General features: G+C 30.9%; 1 protein-coding gene across 16 annotated transcripts in view; it reads right to left on the bottom strand.

The window, feature by feature from the left end:
- The window catches only part of LOC143918159 (dual specificity calcium/calmodulin-dependent 3',5'-cyclic nucleotide phosphodiesterase 1A-like), a 183,445-nt gene that overhangs the window by 109,764 nt on the left and 55,232 nt on the right, over positions 1 to 18,449 (bottom strand). For 5 of the 16 annotated variants that reach the window (XM_077439898.1, XM_077439900.1, XM_077439891.1 and 2 more), the window contains exon 1: positions 4,497 to 4,801. The exons of 5 other annotated variants lie outside the window; for them this stretch is intronic. The gene's annotated coding sequence lies outside the window, so the exon portion shown is untranslated. Of the gene's footprint in view, positions 1 to 4,466; positions 4,802 to 4,884; positions 4,967 to 18,449 lie in introns of those variants that run through there. 6 more of the 16 variants (XM_077439899.1, XM_077439894.1, XM_077439901.1 and 3 more) reach the window with 3 other exon arrangements.

Raw genomic sequence — 18,449 nt, forward strand, 5'->3', positions numbered from 1 at the left:
GTCCCCCCCCCCCCCATATAACAAAATTTTCTTCTTTCCATCACGCTAAAAATCAAGGGTAAAAAATAAATGGAATTTAAAAAAATAGAATAAACAAATTTAGGTACAAGAAAAATGGCAAAAGCAAAATAGATCCATAAATTACATTGTATATTTAGTTTTAACCCTTGTCCTAGGTAAGAATGCAAAATTGAATATTTTTTTAAAAAATCTTTTTTATATCGGAATAAAAATGGAAAATATTCTTTGCATACACCTTATTGAGTTATAAAATATGAAAATTTTAGCTTTTTACATAATATTTTTTCAAAAACAACTTTATATTTTTCATATTTTATAACTCATTTTTGAAAAAATCATTATAAAAAAATATTATGTTAAAAGCGCCGCAGGCAAAAAATTTTTTCCAAAAATCTTCACATGGTCAACAAAATAAAGAGACCATCAAACTGAGTCACTAAAAAACTATCAATTAACTTAATTTCTACCGATTGTCTTTTCACTTTACCTATATACATATGTACGTAATTACAACAAGCGAAAATTCGAACTCAGAATCGATCACTGATCACTAGTCACCGGACCCAGAAGGTGCCGCGTATTGTTCAAATGTTGTAAATGCTTTGTTAAAGGTTTGCCGAACCTTTTTTACAAAGGATTTATAACAATGGAACAATGGATAGCACTGTGACTATCCTACATCTACTGATCACGTTTACATAATATAGAAAAATGTGTGCGGCTCTGTGTGTCTGAGTGTGTGTTTCTGTGTCTTTTTATTATTTTATATATGTATTCGTATGTATAAAATTATTTTTATCTCAACCGGAAGTAGTACTTTTACCCTATAAGATCGAGGTATTTTTATTTTTTTCTCGGAAACTTTTCGACGTATTGAACTGACATTTCATATCTATAATTATAAACCTAATGCTTGATATATAAAATTTCGTGAACACCCGTTGACCGAAAGTGACAGTTTACTCCTGTTGGCAGTTTACCGGATTTTTCTTCCACTATTTAAAATTGTGTATTTAAATCTTACTATATCGTCGAAGTATGTATAATCAAATGTTATTTTGAAAGTATGAAGTAAATTTAAATCGCTGGTTGATAATGAATTGTCCTATCAAAATTGTTTTAAGCAATTCAGTTTATATTATTCACAGAAATTCGTTTATTCCCATTTTTATTTCAGTAGGTAGTCGTTACATAGATATTGGTATATACATAATCTTGAGGTTGGAAATGGGCCCGGCAAAAGGGCCCACGTAAATGTTGAAACTTACATTTCGAGCCTAATAAAAAAAGTTAACCGATCCTTGCACTGTTAAAGCAGGTATTAGTTGTTTGTGTATGTCGTAAGAAATTTGTTTTGTTGAAATACCCAAACTTTAGGTCCCAAAGTGCAATATCCTATAAATTTTTACACACGTGAAGTAGTTAAAAAGTTATTTAATTTTACTGAGGGCCCATATTTTCTAAAAGATAGTGGGGCCCCCATGCCATCGGGCATGTTCGCTTGTATGGCCAGTCCGCCACTGCATATGTATATGTATCTAAAAACTCGGCTACACCGTAAGATGATTCCAATTTTCCCAAATGACTCTTTTTTCCGTTATAAACTGGAACAATCCGCGCTCTAACGACGTACGTGCTTCGAATTTGAACGACGAATTTGAAATTGTAATATTTTTCTCCAACGAAAAAGACGAAAATCAACAACATCGATTGCACTGATCTAATCGTTTATTCCGAATACGCATTACACAAATCATTAGTATGTATTTTATATATACATATACAGTACAAGTATAAGTGAATAGAACGAAAGCCGACTACAAATGAAGCTGTTATATTTTCGCCGACGAATTCCAATCGCTTTTTCAAAAAAATTCAATGCAAATAGTTCCCAGGAACGTTTTCAAATAAGCTGCTTGAAAGAGTGATTTTTTTCCGTATTTGATTGTGAAAAATAAATGTGTACATCAAATTCGCGTCTGATCTACGCTTCTAAACATACCAATTTGTATTTGAAAAGTGCCACATGAAAAAAAAACTGTTGCAAAACTAAATATTTACACATTATTGCGTATCAAGATGTACAAATATTTATTTGAAAAACATGTTTTTTTTTCAACTTGTTATAATTCGTGCATATGAGACATGTTCCAACAGTTAATATATTACGACTATCATATATTATACTTTTATATATGTATGTAGATAGATATTTCTGAAATATCCATGGAATGAATTGACCAATACTGAAGTATGCTAGGAATTAATTCAAAGGTGTTCAAATATTCGGCAATGAAATTCCTTCAATCGAATCATTTCATAAGTAGAGGATATATATTTTACGGAAATTGTACAAAAAATCAAGAATCAATCTTATTTATACAAAAATTGACATGTTTATGTAATATTTACGTACGTATATACACGAAAAATAATCATAGAAAATTTTGTATACCCTATAATAAGCAAATAGTTTCGGTTTGTTCTAAACAAATATTTGGGCTGTGGCAAAAGTTTGTCGAATTATTGAATTATAGGTAGCACAATAACAAATCACTGGGGAAATTTTCACCGATACAATGCGTCATCAATCATAAAGGACCGTATATATTTTACTTTTAATATTTTTACAGAAATAATCCAATTGCCGATAATAAGGCAATAATAAAAATAATTCCGACAAATGATATAGAACGGGCACGTTCTCGTAATACGAAACCCACGCAAAAATAAGCTAATTTTGACGCACAAGCTAAGCGTATTCTTCTCGGGAAAATTCAAGAATTTTCCATCGCAAGAGTAGGCACTTTTACACCGAGTCGTCTTTTTCTCGGAGTATTTCGCAAAACACTTCATTTTCACGACTCACAAACACGAGACCCGAATTACAAGTTTGAACACTCTTAAGGGCGTATCAAAAACGATGATGCTGTGAAAATATACACATATACCAATTAAATACCATTGTATTTGAAATAGTATAATATATATGCACCTATTTGTGGAGACATTTTCATGTAATTAGGATAATTTGTTGTAAATGGGACATTTTAAGTATCAGTTAACGCATGCATCACAATTTGAAATTGAAATTTTTAGAAACAAGTTGAGAATATAAAATGAATTGTCAAATGAGATAAGCTTGTAATCATTCCAAAGTTAAACCATCATATTATATACATATGTACATATGTACATATACATATATAATAATTTTTACAAACCAATTTAATTACATACATGGAAGATATGATCATTTAAGAAATGATTGATTGACTTATTTAAAAAAAAAGCATATTTTATGTATTTTTAAACCAAAATTAATATTATTATTAACTTAACTATCAATAATTAATCTCAAAATAATTTCAAGAGTATTTAAACTTAAAATTTGAATAATCCTCAACTATACATTTTTTGATGTAGGTTAAAAATATAACGATATAAAACCACAAAAGCAGCAAATTTATCAAGAAATCTTACATCATTTGAAAAAATCTTCTTTTATTACATATTAATTTAATAACATATTTACATATATGAGCCGTTATATTTGAGTGGCGGATGTCTAATTTTCAGTTCCAAAAACATTATTTCAGTTTGGCCTAATTTATATATAATTACCACTATTTTTAATTCAATGTGTCCAGAATCTTGGAAAGGCAGAATAAAGTAATTACAAACTGCCAGTATTTTTAATTATTGTGAAACGCAAAACACCATTTTTAATGTTTTGCGAGATATTTTTCGAAATGAAGTAGACTTACGCAAATTTAAAATATAATGAATCATATATCAAAATACAATATTCTAATTTTATTTACAAAAACGAACCTTATAAATAAAATTTACATTAAAAATTGGAAACGATTTAATCGCGTCAATATTTATATGTTTACAAAGCGCCCATCAAATTTTCCGAGATTTAAGCAAGCACCAAATTGATATTAATTTATTCATACCTATACAATACATAATTCAATCAAAACTCGCATAAATTTCCTATCAAATTTGCAAATCAAAACGAATTCGACGCAAAATTGACACCATCATCACACAGATCGAGTCACACGCCCACACCAATAATACACATTATTAAAGACTACCAGCTTTTACATTCATTAAAAAAATTATTCAATTAGATACGAACCCTTCAAATCACATGAGCGTAATAACTGCTTACATATTTATGATATAAAACAAGCGTTCAAAATCAACTAAAAGCAAACTCAATAAATAATTGTAAATAAAAAAGTTTCAACAATAATAATGACTTTCGCAATCATCAGCATCATGTGCGTACAAACACTAAATTGAATTATATACATACATATACAATGGATTCGAAAATATCGTATGCATGTACATATGTATACATTCAGAGCGAGCGCACGCGAACTGATAAAATCGAAGCAACAGGTTTTTATACACAAATTTTGACGTACGCCAGTCTAATGATGCGTAGCGTAACTTACGCGTGCGTAACATACGCACCTAGTGCCGATTGTAATTATTCTACGACGTGTAGTTGCACTTTTGATTTTTTTTTTCAAATTTTTATTTATCAATGTCCGTAGTGCAACGATGGGTTTTCCGCGGTGGACAATTTCCCCAAAGGACTACTTCCGGTTGTCGCGTCAAACCCCTCGCGTCACTTCCGCTCGGGCGGAATTTTCGGATGTGCGGATCCAGGGGCGGCACAGGGCGGCCTGTTCAGGGGTTTTTCACGGTTGAGGAAAGCAAGAAAGCGGCCGCTCGCAGCCACTGCCGGCGCGGCACTGGCGCCACTCGTCAACTACAGCCTCCGCCCCACGCCCTGCACGCCCCTGGATGATGGCTCTGTTTACATACAAACCCACTGACCAAAGCCCCATGCACGTCCCTGACAACTGTCGCCCTGCCTACAATACCAGGTGCACCTAGGCTTTCTATGACAAATATATGTGACGGAAGAATCTACTTAATGATTCCAGCTGCTATAAAAGCATGCAAATAATATACATACAAATGTATATGTAGTATATCATTCACTAGCAATATTGCAGCTAAAATGTGAATCATCGAATATTTGAATGTATCCACTCGTTTTATATTCAATAACAATACCCGGAAGATGGAGCATTTCTTTATAAAAAGAGTGTAAAAACAGGGCCGTAGAGAAGTTATAAAAGCGCAATCTATTTCCGACATTTTCCTACAATCCAATTTTAAAATGTCGAAATTCTTTTATTTCCATTTTGTGTAAGACCATTTCCATACATAAATACAGTCGTAATTTCACCAATCAATGTAACAAATGGATTAACTTTCGAATATGTCTGGCATACTAATATATGTAGGTTGATGCATATACATATGTATGTATGTACATACATACTATAGTGAGCACGTGTAAAGCATTAGCTTGCAACTAAACTATCTTCTTTTTATTTATGCATATGTAACTTGGCATTAACAGTTTGTCAGATATCTGCTCTTTCCTCAATTCGACCTGAACTTGAGAATAAACCTTATAAAAAGCCTTGTAAAAAGATAAATATCAGTATACCTTGGGTATTGGTCGAGTCTCTATTTGTTAATATTTAGCAAATTAATGGAAATCTAAAACAATTCAATTTAAAACAATTCCGACCCCGACTCTATAGCTCTGGTTAAAAGCATTATGAATTTAATCTTTTATAATCTTGAACAAAAATGACCATAGCTAAGACGACTTTTCGTTCACATAAATAAGTAGTTTCATCTCATTTCACATGAATTTATTTTCAAGAAAATTTTGACAAGTATAAGAACATAGTAAGAAACTTACAAGAATTGCTTTAAAAATTGTTTTAAAACAAAAAACTTGATAAGATGGAACAAAATATTATTTTTGAATGTATGTACATATATTATACATATATAATGTAACATACCTTACATAACTAATGTACCTATTCGCATAGCACATATTCGGACCAGAGTGTTCCCACTTCATTATGAGGAATATGTGAAGTGTGTTATTAAGAGTGCTTATCCAAAAGTTGTTCCATTGCCTACCAAAAGGAGTTAAGATAATTGAGCAACGATTTGATAGGAATAATGAATTTGTGGTGGTGCTGTTTTTGAACAGAAATATTGTCAATACTATTTACAAAAAAAATTGATTAAAAACAAAATAAATCATCAAAAAGCAAGTTTATCTGGTATTACTAAAAAAATCTCAACTCACATGCTAAATCTATCAATGACAAAACTATCAATTACATTAAAAGTGGGAGTTGTTGTAACATAAATCTTGGAATTTATTATTAAAACGGTTAACAATAAATCTCACTTGCACCTAATCCGATATGAAGCCAGGAAAAGTCGACTTTGACATGTATTATATTTGACACGTTTGAACAAAAGTGTGACATGCAGTATTAAAACACGAGAAAAACATTGTTTATTTCTTAAATCTTTAATACATAAAGATTCTGCAACATCCTCAACATTTTAAATTGCATTATGAGCAGGAATTTTTCATTTTTTCAGACTTGTATTATCTTAGATGAATTTTTGTTTTGTTTTTCGCTTCCCCTTCATTCATTCAATTTCCCGGGATGAACTCGATTAAATTTGTTTTTTAGAGCATTTTTGAATGGCAAAGAATTTGGAGAGAAACATAACATTGTATAGTATAAGTAAAATGAATGAAACGCTAGAAATACTATCCTACGCAAGACGGCAATGATTTACGGACGCCAAAATAACAAACGTGTTCACTCTATCGTCTTATTTTCCATTCCATTCATTTCTTTGGAACTCTTAGAAAAAAAAAGCAAAACGGAATGTAAAAGCCTCATGTCACAGCGGTAACGAGCGACGAAACTTTATGTGGCATTTATTATAATGTAGGAACAAAAAAAAATACAAAATATGGGGAGTTGCGTGTAAGCCTGCAGCGGCACAAAGTTTCACGAAATACATCACATAGAAGTATTACATCATATAAAGTTGGATTTTTTCGGTTGTTTTCTTTTTTTTTTTATTTAGACTTAAGGTTTGGTGCGGATTTTATCCGGGAATTGATCAAAAAGGGTGAAAGTTCAGCTGCGGATAGTTTATGACGTTATGAGTATGAATAAAAGTTGAACAAAAACTTCTGATCATTGAACATGGAAGATACTCGCTCATATTTTTATCTAAATTCTTTAACACACTGATTTAAAATTTAAAAATCAATTTTTAATCAAATTTAAAAATCAAGTTTTCAAAATATTATTATTATAATCTTCATTTCTTGAAAATACACACACAGATTTAATGTTTTTTATCCATTAAAACTAACGTTATTATTTGTAAATATATGCTATTAACACAGATATGAAAATAATAATTTAAAATAAAAACCATAAATACAATAAACATTTTTTTAAATATATTTCCAAAAAAACGACAATTCAACGTTTTTCTAATTTTAATTATAGCCATTTAAATCAATATTTGTATGAACGTAACTACATAAATGCACATACATATAAGAATGAAGAGATTAAAAACAATTTGAATTCCTGAAATGTTAATTACTCAAATTCCACTCACGAAACACAGTAGATTTTTCACAAATCAAATAAAATTTAAATATCAACGTAATTTAAATATTGTTTTAATAAACACGATTCACTGTAAAAAAGCTAAAAATATTCTCATCCTGGTTAATAAATGTAAATGGAGGAATAATTAGCACTTTTCTATTAATTGAACGATAATTAAAAGTTGTGAAAACACGCACTTCATTCTAGCGAAGAATTTATTATTTTTTCATTGCGGAATTTAGAACTAAGTAATACGAAAAATAATGTCCAAATAACGCAAACTACATATTTTATTGAGTGTAAAAGTGGATAAAATTCTCCATTCATTTTTTCAACATCGAAACATAAATGTTTAACTCGACATTTGGACGTCAAAAAGGACTCCATATTTTATATACACGATAGACTAACCCTAATTTAATAAAAACGAATTTCGACAAAACAATAACACGAGCAATTTCCCTAGCATCATGACTCTTTTACTTTGAATGCCATTTCGTAACACGATTTGAACACGAAAATCTTTTAAAGGATAAAAAAAAAAACACGCGGAAAAATAAATGTACGTTCAAACAAGAGGCAAAATACCAAAAGGAAATAAAAAATATCATCATAGTTTTATTTTCTGGGATATTTGCGCTCGGCAGAATATTAAATCTGCACGCACTAAAATCAATATATGTACTTCAAACAATAAAAGCTATTTATTCCATTAAAAAATATCAATATTCTACAAAAACAACGTATATATGTATGATATACATATGTATATAGGTTGTGCTTCAAAGTGAATTGACATTAGTATTATATAATACAAATAACGTGACTTTTTATATTTTAAAATTGCATAAGGTTCGTTTACGATATAATAAACGAAGTACTTACACTGTTTTTTTTATATTTGATTTAAATATAAAAGTATTAATTATGATATAAAAGTATATTGCTCCACAATAAAGAAGTCATGCCAGTATATAAAACTCAATTTCAATAATTGAATTTTATATACTGGCAATAAAAACAGAATTTCCATTCTTCTGTTTGATTTTATTTTAATATACAACCAAATTTGAAACATACATATGTTCATATTGAAAGATTGATATTAAAAAACTGAAGATTTTACATAGAAAGTAGTCAAGTTTTGATTTCAAATTGACCTACTTCTTTTTAAAACATCGAGTTTTCGTTCCAGATATGTACAAGCAATACTACTTTCTTTGCAACGATACTGAAATGGTCGACAGGGGAAATATCGATATAAAGCCCACCAGATATATGTACATACAGTACTACATATTCGTGTTTTTTTTTTCATTTCATTATTGATGCGGAGGGTATGTGAAGGAAAAAGTATCATTTGCAAAAAAATTCACATAATAATCAAAGAAGAAAATGTGATTTCAAATTATATACATATGTCGGTACATACATACATATTATATATAGACTTGGTTTTAAAAGGAGCACTGTGTTGCCACATTACTTTGTATACATGTACATAAATATTTAATTTAAAATTAAACTACAGTATAAAATAAATAGATACGTATGTGTTCCTTCTGGTTGTATATTACGATCAAAAATAGGATGTCTACTAGACGTGTTTTATTTTCCATCCGATGAAAATTCAATTTTGTCCCGCTAAATTGGCAACAAAGGCACTAAAAGTTTTCTCAGATGATGAAGCAGTACCGGAAACTTGACTATCGAGTAATTGATTAGATTTTAAAAAACCATTAATTAATAAGAAGAGGAAACGTCTATGAGAATACAGACAAAATATGGTTTTGAAAATTTCCCCACAGCCCCACAGCCCCACAAAACAGCCCCACCTTACAAAAAGCATATTTGATTTTGTTCCGACAAAATAAATCCGATTAAGCTAGAGCTGGTTTTTTCAGAAATAAAATATAAAATAAATATTACTAAACATTTATGTAAGAGAAGCTTCTTCGTCTTTTGCGCACTTTGCAAACATTTAAACTCACTTTTCATTGATTGGATTACGTACTTATAGATTTTACATTAATTTACAGTATGCGCAGATCGCAGGACTGTTTTTAATATATGTAAAGCTATATCAAAATAAAATATGCCTTCTTTCGGCCTAAAATTTTTCTTGTACGGATATATATGTACAAGTATATAATATTTGTTTGTCTATGTACTAGATATATTATGTATTTTGTAAAAATAATATAATAATATATGTTGAACGTAGATTATATTTTTATGTATATTATAATATATTTTTATAGTACATGGTATTCAATATGTCCAGATTTTGGAATTAAGATTTTTTTCAGTCAATTCAATATAAAAGAAATCTATCGCAATATAAAATGTACATAGATATTTAATATATTTTATTACAATCGATAGTTCAGAGCATCTCAAAAATATTTAACGTGATCGTCTCTATAGACTTGTCACTCCACATATCGTAGACTCTTTCAACTCGACGAAAATAAAATACACAAAGACGAATTTAAAAAAAAAAATCAAATGGAAAGAATATGTAAGATCTGCACGATATTTTCTCTGTACAATTTCCCCATTTTATTTCGTCTTCAGTAGAAAAATACGCGATTAAATAGTATACAAAATATTCACAGCGATCGTATAGCAAGTAAATGGGGTAATAATTGAAGGTTTGAACTTCGACTGGTAATTATATATGTACATGTACATATGTACATATATAGAATTGTATTCTTTTCGTGTGGGCATGTGAATTTTTACGATATAACATGTGCAATTAGGGATGTATGTGAGCTATTTTATTATTCCTCATAGAAAACATTTAAATTTTATAGACTTTATTACATTATATTCAACGTTGTTGATGAAAAAAAAGAACATCTACGTTAAAACGTATAGATTCCTTTATTTTATTTACTAAAATTAAAAAAAAAAACTCCTTTAATATCTCATATGTGTATGTACATAATTATCTATACCAATATTTAAATACTTTTGTAAAATGAAAACCCAATGCAAAGTAAAGTTCAAATTTAGTACAAAAGTAAACTATTTATGTAACCGAAATTGTTTATGAAAACTCATCAACTTCCGCGTATAACAACGAAACTATAAATATTATATTTCAACTTATAAAATATGTATGTTAAGCAGTCTCTGGAATAAAAAGAACCGCTTTACGGCATAAAGTAAACTACTATTTCCGGAATCATACAAATAAAACTCATTATAATTTACTAATACTAAAATTAATTAAAACTAATTGAACTTTCAGACAGAAAATTGATATTTTCAGACAGAAAATTGAAAAGACGCTTGATATTTTAATACCAAGCGAACAATTCAACAAAAAAATGAAATAAAATCAACATTTTTTATTTATTTGAAGCGAAGATTTATTTAAACATTTTGTTTTGTATAGTATTAAATTACATGATATAAAATTTCAAATACAAATACGAAAAGTATACGCTTTCAAAATATAAATTTGTATATTTTTTTTTAATTTAGGTATTGATGATTTTGTTATTTCAAACAATGGGAGTCGTTTATTGAGAACTGATACAACGGTTGATCTTGGAATATTATTTAGGAGCAATTTTAGATTCACGACTCATATTACTAACATGTGCTGTAGAGCGACTAAAATGCTTGGATTTGTTTTGCGCAATGCGCACTACTTCCATGATCCAAATATTATTGGATTGCTCTATTGTTCTCTTGTTAGAAGTATTTTGGAGTTTGGCGCTGTCATATGGAATCCCAATGAGGCGAAATTCTCTCTCTTGATTGAAAGAGTTCAGAAGAAATTTCTACGTTACCTATACTTGAGACAGTATTGGTATTATCCGTTTTTTTTTCCACAGCGTTTCTGCAGGGTACCTTGGGCTTTGATTCTCTGGCTTCCAGAAGGATTGTTGCCATTTCCAAATACTTCTTTGGAGTTTTAAATGGAGTTGTTGACAATCCTTCGATTTTATCTGAGCTGAAGTTTTGGGCTCCTGAGACCGGTAGAGCGCTGCGTCATCGACGACTCTTTCAACCTATTGTTACAAGAACGTCTGCTTTCAAAAACTCGTCACTGGTGGAGGCTATCCGGTTCCTCAATGTGATAGGAGAACATCTTGACTTGTTTAATTGTCGTGTTGATGAATTGGTCAGCTTCATGAGATTCAACACTGGTTTGTTTGAAAGAGATGTATGAATGGATTTTACATAATTTATATTTTTTTATAATTTTATTTTTAATTTTTTAAATTTGTATAATTTATTATATAACCGCTGTGACGCATTGGGGTAACCTGTCAGGTCACAGCGGTCTTTAATTATTGTTATTATTATTATTATTATTATTGTAATTGTAATAAATAAATAATATATGTAATTAATGTTAGCTAAATTTAGTATTTAAACAATACATACAAAAAAATTAAAAATTTCATATACTATAATTGAAATAGGTAAATGTACATATATAATTACATGTACATATGTATGTATGTATATATATAATGTACAAATAATACATACATACATAGCATTTCAATTCATTCACTTTAAAAACAGGTCCAAGTGCTCCGAAATTATGTTATTCATCTCATTCAATAGACAGAATAATTTTCTCGAAAATAGGCTCGAAAATAAGACCCAAAAGCACCATTTATACTGGAAATCATTTAAATTTGAAAGGAAATGTGCAAAGTTTAAGTCCAATCCTTCGCTATATTGTTCGACCTCGTCGACGGATTATAAACAGTAGAGGACACATACATAGAGTGAAAATATACATTCAAAAATATGTACGCCTTATATAGTATGTACATCAGTGGCGTATATTGGGTGTGTGCTAGGTGTGCGGCGCACACCCGTGAAAACCAAAGACCACATAAAGTAGTATTTTAATACAAAATAATGTGTTGTTGTATAAACAGGCATTGATGTGTATGGTGTATTTACCGCGTGCGCTAAATGTATGGTGTGGTGTATGGTGTGGTGTGCAGTCTGCAGCGTGTTGTGTGATGTGTGTATGTAGTTTGTGCGCCGCGACGAGAGAATACCTATGCCGTGCAGCAAATTGGTGGGTTTGGTTGGAGTGTGCAGGCGGATATTCGCTTGTATAGGTTTGTTCGCGATATTAAGACGTACGGTGTGCTACGACTTCAGAGCACCGCGCACCACTCGGCAATTGACCGAATGCGATGCGACACGTGGTCTCGTACTTTTTCGCACATTCGTATTTTTATGGTCATTCGTATCTCAGTCATACCTCTAATAACTAATAATGGCTAACAGTGTTCAAGACATTTTAACTATTCCGTTTTCAAATAGAAGTTTTGAGATAAAATTAAAAATAATTAAGGATGGGAAACCGTGTCCGTCTCTTCCAAATTTATCCAGTTTGCATAAAGAAAAAACAAAAGTTTACACTAGACATTTTTGCGTTTCAAATTATAAAAAATTCGAATGGATTACAGGCTGTGAAATTCGATCCAAACTTTTCTGCTGGCCATGTTTATTGTTCTCCAAAGATATTAATATGTGGAACAAAGAAGGATTTGCTGATCTCAACCATTTGACAGCAGCACTGAAGAAACACGAAGGATCGCAGGCACACGTTCAATCATTTCTTTCCATACAAATGTTTGGCAAACAACGAATCGACGTATTAATTGACAGTCAACGTAAAGCCGAAATAAGTCGACATAATGAACAAGTAAATAAAAATAGAGATGTTTTAAAACGAATTATTAACGCAATAATCTATCTAGGAAAACAAGAACTGTCCCTGCGAGGTCACGACGAGTCATGTAATTCCGTAAACAAAGGCAATTACATTGAATATCTAAATGCTCTTCGAGAATATGATTCTGTTTTAGATACTCATTTAAATACTGCTACTACCTTTCGTGGTACTTCTCCAAGTATACAAAATGACATAATCGAAGCAATCGCTCATGTTATTAAAGTTCATATAAAAAATGAAGTAGAGTCAGCAAGTTTTGTTGCTATTATTCTCGATGAAACTTCAGATATAATGACAAAATCACAGCTCTCAACAGTTTTACGTTTTGTATGTAAAGGCAATGTACATGAACGGTTTATTAGTTTTACAGACGTTAGTGCTGATAAAACATCTAATGGTCTATTCCGTCACGTGGTGAACATAGTTGAAGAATTTAAAATTCAAGACTGTTTGATTATATTCGATTGAAAAACGAACTCATCGTGCTATATTCCAGCTCTGAATTTTCAGAGAAACCTGTTCATGAATTAATACAATTCATGACAAAAAATAACCTCGAATCTGGTTTTAAAGAGGTGTTTAAGCTGGGAGAATTAATATTAACGATACCAAGCAGTACAGCTTCAGCAGAACGTTCTTTTTCGGCGCTGAAAAGAATAAAAACTTGCTATAGAGGTACGCAAGGTCAAGATAGATTATGTGGCCTTAGCTTAATTTCAATAGAAAAAAAGTTATTGGTGGAATTAAAACAGAAAGACACATTCTATGCAGACGTGATTGAAAAGTTTATGTCTCAGAAACGTCGCATTGAACTTATGTATAAATAACTAATAAATTAAACATTTTTGTAATGCAAAACGAGTATTTTTTTTTAATTGCTAATTTTATACCCTACGCCCTACGGCATACACAGCACACCCGGTATTAACACCCACCGTCCGCCACTGATGTACATATGTATGTATATGCGAGGACCGTGGGCGAGATTTTAGCGGAAGCTGGGTTTGGGGACTGTTTTTATGATCGCACGTGGAAAAGTCCCCATTGGAAAAATCACAACGAAACGAAATTGTTTACCTTGATCGTGGCAAAAGCTCGTTCTAAAGAAAGACACATTTGACGGCAAAGTTCTTGGAACGTCATATTCCAGATGGGAACACGGGAAACCGTGTAAAGTCTCAAAAGCTTTCATTGTAATTTTGTCGAATACATGGATATTTACACGACGAAATTAAATAATACTATTCGTCTTCCGGCATTGAACGAGTTCAAAAGATTCGAACCCCATTGCCTCGAACTTAAATTAAATTTCATTTCGCATTTTGTGACCTGTCAAAACATCGAACACCGTTTAATATAAAAGCCCACCTCTCGTTTCTCTGCCACGTTTCGGCTAAAACGAGGCGAACTCATTTAATATTCAGATTAACCTCGGCAATCAAAGGCTAAATTTAATTTTGTCCGATTTCCGTAACAACCCTTAATAAATTCACGCAGATTTTATATACTATAAATATTGTCCAATTCGCGAAGATTAATTGTATATTTGATTTACCATATACTATGTACCTACAATACAATATATTCATATTTTTTAAATATCCAACGTAAAGAAGAAGAAATAAAGAAACGTATGAAATTAGAATGGAGTGCATTTGGGCGAACGAACGTCGTTTTTTTTTAATCAAAAATGCCACTTCTCCTGAAGAAAAAGACCTTCGATCAATGTATAATATTTTTTCAGTGATGACTTTGACGTATGGATCAACACTAACTCGGACATCGAACGTCAAGATTTTACGCAAAATCCAAGGCACTTAAAGACATATAGAACGCTGTATTCTCGGCATAACGAGGAGAGATAGTTATCGAAACACGTGGGTGAAAAGTATGAAAAGGGTAGTTGAAATTGATATTTTAATCTATATATCTAAGTGTTAAGCGTGTAATACTTATGAGTGAGTGGTCACTAATTTTCTGACCCGGTATTGTTAGCCAAACCTTGGCTACATACATATGTATATATGTACATACAAATACATATGTATATATGTACATACAAATACATATGTATATATGTACATATGTGACTCCAGGTCGATCATTTCCTATCAAAGTTTGCCAATTTATTTAATTTCCTTGAAACGATTCAAACAAATTGGCAAATACCTTTTATATCTCTCGCTACCCACTTTGTAAAATGTATTTATTTTTCGTCCATATATGTATGTCTCTACAATACTGTGTAAGCATAATTGCTTATTGATGTTTATAATTGGCCAGGAAAGTGAATTGGGGTTTATTTGTCAAGTCTTCCTAGTCTGTATAAAACAAAATATATAGTACAACATAAGAGTGAAGAGATTATAATAACAACGGGCGGGCAACGTGGCTACAATAATGGACGATAAGTAGACAAAAGAAGTGCTGGAATGGTAACCGAAAGAATGGAAAAAGGTGAAAGGAAGCCTGCAAAGAAAATGGGTGGATTAAATTAGAAAAATTTTTGGGGTGAGATGGATGAGAGTAAAACAGAGACGAATGTAAGCGTGTTGGAGAGGCCTTCGTCCAGCGATGATGATGATGATCCAGCGGCTTTGTACTCGTAAATAAACAATGGTCACAAAAATTGATGTAACTCTAAAGTTCATACATATGTAGATTTGATTTTAAAATGCTTTTTATTATTACTAAATTATGTTCACAATAGATCTTATTTGTATTTTAATAGCCACTGATCTACTGATGTTTTTCTATTTTAGAATTTTAATTTAATTTTGTTAGTAATCATAGTATTATATTATTATAATGTTAGTGTACGGCATAATATCAAAAAGAGCTCAAAAACCTATTTACAATTCTATTATTCTACATATGTAAATTTAAAATATGATAAACTACGTATTATTTTCATATTGTAATTTATATTATTACTGGTGGTTTTACCCGGCTTCGCTCGGTATTTGCACGTAATATAAACCGCTTAAACATGACAAATTAAATACCAAACATTCATTTGTTTTTTTATTAAATTTATTTGAATAAAAAAACAATATTTAACGACTGACAATCAGAAACGAACGGTGTTTTTATATATAAAGGAATCAGAATAGAAATTGGAATCGAAATATGAATCGAAATCGTTATCGACGTCATAGAAAATTATATTGTTTGATAAAATCATGGATTAAAACTTACATAGATACAAAGTGTCTTTCGAAATTTTATATTAGAGTGTTAAAAAATAAAAAATTAAGTATAAATAATCAAGAAGGAACAGAAGATTTATCCAAATGCATACTCGTATCAATGGTTGTCTAAATTATATATTATTCTATCGAAAATAATATTTTAATGGTTTTCATTTAATTTCATACTGCATGTGTGTTTTTATGTATGGTATGTATGTATTCGTAGAGTGAAATTTTTATTTTTTAGTTTTTAGTACGAGTCTGATTAATCTATTAATTTCTCATTAGACTTGTACATGTTTTAAACCTTTAACTTCATACATGATATAATATAAATACTTTATAAAATCACACATACATACGTACATAGTTTATCAAAGAAAAAACCAATGTTGAGACACTGTATACATATGCACATACATATGTATATACGTCCATATAATAACTGATAGATTACATCGATTAATTTTGAAGAAACTTATAGATAATTCCTTTTTATTAATATCCGATACGTTATTGGGAAATATATATTAATTTCATACGAGTGAGTAATAGCAATGAAACGACCATTCAATAATTATTTTTCTAATAAATAAAGCCACATAACTAGCACACGAGCATAATAACCCTCTTTCAGAAAATTACACACACACACACACACTTTTTATAGCCAATTAATTCCCATAACAACTACATATATATTATATATAATTAATTAATTAATTAATGACGTGAACGCTCGACAAACACATACAATACGTTCTCATGCATACCAGCTCATATGTGTATGAATTATACACATGAATACGTCATGATAAAAATTTACTACGCCCTTTGCAGCAGTGCGTTCATAAATAATATGAACCCTCCGAAATGGAAATTTACACCACTTTCCGCATCGACACAACGCGAAAAACATGCAAATGCGACGTAATTTACGACAAATGGCAACAATTTTCGGACCGTGCGAATATATCGCGCGATTTACATATATCATAGCACAGGCACACGCCCTGAAAAAAATCTTCTCCGTGGGAAAAATCGCACTGGCCGTGTGAAATATGACATAAAATTCATTTGAAAAAAAAAACATCTCTCGAATTTACCGAGTGATTAATTCATCGATGGACATTTTCCCACGTGTCGTCACTGAAGTGTTGAACCTTTTCAGCGTTCCCGTCACGTATTTTCAGATTGGATTCAGACGAAATACGTACACGTGACAGTAATCAGTCTAGCCAATTTTGACAAGCGTAAGCAAAAGACAAAAGGCGTAAGCGCCCTCATCTACATATCACGCATTGTTTGCGAGATTGCGATGGAAGCTGAAAATTTCGTTGAATTTATCAGTTCGACTGTCTTACTTTAAAGTTTAAGCTTACGACATTCGAAGCATCAACGGATAACTATGAATTAACTCTAAAATAAGAAATCAAATTTGAATTCGAACAACTTTCAAATACTCAAAAAATTTTCATCATACACAAAAAAAAAGTATTTTTGATAATTTTTATTATAAAATAAATAATGTTGATAAACTGATTACTTTATTAGTTAATCAAAGCCAGCAGCATAGCTCGGTCGTTAAGCTTCTGCTTAGCGTCGAGAGGTGCCGGGTTCGATCCCATGAGATGACTTCGATTGAAAAAATTTTTTCTGAATATATATATATATATATATATAGTGCTGCTGGTTAGACCTGGATATTTGTGACTCCAGGTCGATCGTTTCTTATCAGAGTTTGCCAATTTTCTCTGATTTCATTGTTGAAACGGTTCCCAGTAAAATTGGCAAAACATATTTTCTACCTACTATGTCACCACTATTTGAGATTGATTTATGTACAATTCATAGATGTCTCGTTAATTTGCGAATTTTTCAGTGTCTCGTTATTCAGCGACTTGTATAATAAAAAAAAAAATCTGCAATGTTTGTAAATGGCCAGGAAGG

Source organism: Arctopsyche grandis, chromosome 10, assembly GCF_051622035.1.
Source record: "Arctopsyche grandis isolate Sample6627 chromosome 10, ASM5162203v2, whole genome shotgun sequence".
Lineage (NCBI taxonomy): Eukaryota > Metazoa > Arthropoda > Insecta > Trichoptera > Hydropsychidae > Arctopsyche > Arctopsyche grandis.